At 54.8% G+C, this 4,946-nt stretch overlaps 1 protein-coding gene across 1 annotated transcript in view; it reads right to left on the bottom strand.

Annotated features, from left to right (window-relative positions):
* LOC107704647 (MORC family CW-type zinc finger protein 4-like) overlaps positions 1-4,946 on the bottom strand; it is a 23,064-nt gene that overhangs the window by 2,541 nt on the left and 15,577 nt on the right. The gene's annotated exons all lie outside the window — the stretch shown is intronic.

The following is a 4,946-nucleotide window of genomic DNA, read 5'->3' as shown; positions in this document are numbered from 1 at the left end:
TACAGTTCAAAAGTTTGGGGTCAGTACATTTTTATTCTTTCTTTTTTTGAAAGAAATTCAAACTTTTATTCAGCGAGGGTGTGTTAAATTGTTAAGAAGTGATAGCAAAGATTTCTATTGTTATAAAAGGTTTATATTTTGAATAAATGCTGTTCTTTTTAACTTTTTATAAACAAAAATTAGTTCCCTATCTGTCGGTCACTACAAGTTATGTCATGACGACATTAGGGGTCTATGGAAAACGCCACAACCTGAACACCGTCACAATCCTGTGGCGCTGCAAATGTATATAAGGCGACAGCGCGCATCCACTCATTAGTTTTTACACTGAGGAGCCGAGAACGTGTCCCGGTCCATTCCCTCCATCAGGGAATGAGGGTTACGTACGTAACAGAGACGTTCCCTATCTGTCGGTCACTACAAGTTATGTCGTGACGACATTAGGGGTCTATGGAAAACGCCACAACCTGAACACTGTCACAATCCTGTGGCGCTGCAAATGTTGACAAGCCGTAGCATGTCAAGACAAAGCTACGCTAAGGTAGTAATCTTCATTAAGAAAGCCCCAGTGCAAATTCACTGACCTTGGTACCGAAGGGGACCAAATGGTGAGTATATCACTGCTGGAGAAGCCCATGCTGCTGTTCCATCCACAAAAAAAAGTTTTGGAAGGGATTTCAACCTTCAGTGGAAGATTGCTTCAAATCTTTCCTATTTGTTCTTTTCAGCCTGGCAGAATGATGGGGAAGCGAGACTTAAGGAAAAGGTCGCTACGGAGACCACATCCTACCCGTAGGGAGGTGACATGTGGAGATACTGATATGGACTAACCCAGGGGGCAGTACTACATATGGAATGGGTCTCTGAGGCAGGTCCTACCTGAGAGTAGGGATGGAAAAACTGCCAGAAGAGACTGACAGCGGGTCTGTCAAGGGAAGACACAGGTTTACCGAGAGGGAAACCTTACCGTGGAAGAATACGCATATGGGATTACCCGTAGGGAATCAAGCCATATGGACACCTAGCCCAGTACAGGGGCTGACCGGGACTCCGGGCATGCTAACACCAGTACTGGGCCTGGCATCAGACTGCTCCACCAAGTCTGACTGCCGGGGGTGCTGGAGGATGCTCGACTAGGATTCGCCAAACCGGGGATCTCTACTGGGAGAAGAAAGGCGCTCACATCCCCTTGTGAGGGGGAATGGCGCAACAAGCTTGACACAGAGCCAGTTTTTCCCACCAATTTCCTGTTACCCAACACACAGGAAGAAACCGGCTCTACACGAAGGTTGTAAAACCTTGCGAAGGTGTTAGGTGTCGCCCAGCCCGCAGCTCGACAGATGTCCGTCAGAGAGGAAACTGCTCTTTCTTTGACAATGTGGTTACCGCTGGCCATCGAGCCAACAGAAGAACAGAAAGAAAAAGATTCTTTGCCCGACCCTCCTCCAGGGGAAGGAGCGGTGCTGTCCTCGCCACCTTGTGAAGAGCAGTCTCCCACATCTCCGGGTTGCCCGTGTCAGGGCCGCTTCGTCGTCTTCCTAGAGCATTTAGCGGCCAGATGCGACACAGGGGGCGCCGCTCTCCTTGACGATGTCTCAGCGCGGGGTGGAGCCGATGTGGAGAACGCAGGAGGGCGCCCACGGCGACGAGCAGGCTGAGACACGGCCCGCGACGGAACGGTGGCAGCTGGAAGATCACGTCGGGGCAAGATGTGCTGTATGGCCTCAGTCTGCTGTTGTACTGCCGAGAACTGCTGGGCACAGCCCTCGACAGTGTCGGGAGATGGGAGCGTCAAGAAAGCGCACTTTGTCAACATCTCTCATCTCGACCAGGCTGAGCCAGAGATGGCACTCCTGGACCACCAGAGTGGACATCGCCTTCCCGAGGGACCGCGTCGTGACTTCCGTCAGGCAGTCGCCGTACGCCAAATGGTGAGTATATCACTGCTGGAGAAGCCCATGCTGCTGTTCCATCCACAAAAAAAAGTTTTGGAAGGGATTTCAACCTTCAGTGGAAGATTGCTTCAAATCTTTCCTATTTGTTCTTTTCAGCCTGGCAGAACGATGGGGAAGCGAGCCTTAAGGAAAAGGTCGCTACGGAGATCACATCCTACCCGTAGGGAGGTGACATGTGGAGATACTGATATGGACTAACCCAGGGGGCAGTACTACATATGGAATGGGTCTCTGAGGCAGGTCCTACCTGAGAGTAGGGATGGAAAAACTGCCAGAAGAGACTGACAGCGGGTCTGTCAAGGGAAGACACAGGTTTACCGAGAGGGAAACCTTACCGTGGAAGAATACGCATATGGGATTACCCGTAGGGAATCAAGCCATATGGACACCTAGCCCAGTACAGGGGCTGACCGGGACTCCGGGCATGCTAACACCAGTACTGGGCCTGGCATCAGACTGCTCCACCAAGTCTGACTGCCGGGGGTGCTGGAGGATGCTCGACTAGGATTCGCCAAACCGGGGATCTCTACTGGGAGAAGAAAGGCGCTCACATCCCCTTGTGAGGGGGAATGGCGCAACAAGCTTGACACAGAGCCAGTTTTTCCCACCAATTTCCTGTTACCCAACACACAGGAAGAAACCGGCTCTACACGAAGGTTGTAAAACCTTGCGAAGGTGTTAGGTGTCGCCCAGCCCGCAGCTCGACAGATGTCCGTCAGAGAGGAAACTGCTCTTTCTTTGACAATGTGGTTACCGCTGGCCATCGAGCCAACAGAAGAACAGAAAGAAAAAGATTCTTTGCCCGACCCTCCTCCAGGGGAAGGAGCGGTGCTGTCCTCGCCACCTTGTGAAGAGCAGTCTCCCACATCTCCGGGTTGCCCGTGTCAGGGCCGCTTCGTCGTCTTCCTAGAGCATTTAGCGGCCAGATGCGACACAGGGGGCGCCGCTCTCCTTGACGATGTCTCAGCGCGGGGTGGAGCCGATGTGGAGAACGCAGGAGGGCGCCCACGGCGACGAGCAGGCTGAGACACGGCCCGCGACGGAACGGTGGCAGCTGGAAGATCACGTCGGGGCAAGATGTGCTGTATGGCCTCAGTCTGCTGTTGTACTGCCGAGAACTGCTGGGAGATGGGAGCTTCAAGAAAGCGCACTTTGTCAACGTCTCTCATCTCGACCAGGCTGAGCCAGAGATGGCGCTTCTGGACCACCAGAATGGATATTGCCTTCCCGAGGGACCGCGTCGTGACTTTTGTCGCCCGGAGGGCGAAGTCAGTCACCAGCTGCCTGACGACAGCTTACAGGCTTTGGACGGAAGACGCGGGCAAGTCCTCCAAGTGGCGGCGTTTTGCGGGCACAGGTGCACCGCAACCTCTCTCTCCACCTGGGGAATGTCAACGCAACCCCTAGCCGCCCCGCCATCGAGGGTAGTGAGGACGAAGGAAGGAGACGAGCGGCTTCTAGCCGTAAAAGGGGCCGTCCACGACTACGTCACTTCCTCATGCACCTCCGGCTGTGAGCCGCGCTCTGCACAGAGAAACCAATCGTCCAGCCGTGAGCGCTCAGGGTTGGGTGGTGTATTCACCTCCAGCCTGATGCTCACAGCTATCCGGGCAAGCATGGCTGTCAACTCTGGGTCCGATTCGGCAGTGGCGACAACACCCGAGGGGGGCAGCCCCGCCGAATCTTCATCCTCAGAGGTCAATAACCCATCCCCCGATGCTGCAATCAACATCTGATCCCCCGGCGGCACACAGAATGACATGCTGGGACCGCCATAAGACAGCCCAGCAGAATCACTCATCAGCCTCACAGGACAAGCGCTGCGGGAGGAGTGAGAGGTCCGTGGGGCGTGGCCCGGCGGGGGTGACGTCAGTCGACGAGCGCAGCTCCTGCATCAACCTCGAGTTGGTACTACCCTCGTGCATTTAAATGCCCTGGCTTGGTGTACCAAACCATAGCCATGGCATGCAGGGCAGAGGCGGCTTGGCCCGCAACACTGTAAGCTTCGGCCGTGAGAGCGGCCGTCAGCTTACCGCCTTGAACGGGAGACGAGGACAGTTCCTACAAGTGGTGGTGTTTTGCGGGCACGAGTGCACCGCAACCGCACTCTCCGCCTGGGGAATGTCAACGTACCCCCTAGCCGTCCCGCCATCGAGGGTAGTGAGGATGGAGGCAGACAAGTGGTTTCTGGCCGAAAAAAGGGGCCATCCACGACTTCATCAGAACTTCATGCACCTCCGGGAAGAAAGGAACCAGGGCAGGCCGTGGTCGCGAGCCACGACCCGTGCCGAGGAACCAATCATCCGGCCGCGAGGGCTCGGGACCGGGAGGTGTGCACACCTCCAGCCCGATGCTTGCGGCGGCCCAGGAAAGCACGGCCGTCAACTCTGGGTCCGATTCGGCAGTGGCGACAACACCCGAGGGGGGCAGCCCCGCCGAATCTTCATCCTCAGAGGTCAATAACCCATCCCCCGATGCTGCAATCAACATCTGATCCCCCGGCGGCACACAGAATGACATGCTGGGACCGCCATAAGACAGCCCAGCAGAATCACTCATCAGCCTCACAGGACAAGCGCTGCGGGAGGAGTGACACGGAAGACAACGCTCGTGGCCATTGTCAGAGGACAGGAAACGACTGCAACCAAGAGAATACGGACGAAAACGCCGTCTTTAAAAAGACACGAATCGTCCGTGTTTTGCTCTTTTAGGAAATCTACTTTTTTAGTTGAAGCGCCCAGGGGAATCGCTGAAAGGGATACCGCTGTTCACGCCGTACCGCCAACCAGAACAGCTTCCCGACACACAGCAGATGAATGGCTTTGTGGAGTATAACAGCTTTTCATACAACCACTCGGCTCCGAAGCAAAAATCAAATGAGTGGATGAGCGCTGTCGCGTTATATACCCATAAGCACGGGGAGTGGCTTAGCATGCAAAATCTACTAGCCAATTTTCATTGGCGTTTTCTCTTAAACTCAGAGATGATTGG

This window comes from Sinocyclocheilus anshuiensis, unplaced genomic scaffold (assembly GCF_001515605.1).
Source record: "Sinocyclocheilus anshuiensis isolate Anshui unplaced genomic scaffold, SAMN03320099.WGS_v1.1 scaffold1646, whole genome shotgun sequence".
Taxonomy (NCBI): Eukaryota; Metazoa; Chordata; class Actinopteri; order Cypriniformes; family Cyprinidae; genus Sinocyclocheilus; species Sinocyclocheilus anshuiensis.
The sequence above is the reverse complement of the archived record's forward strand: the minus strand, read 5'-3'. Positions and strand labels throughout refer to the sequence as shown.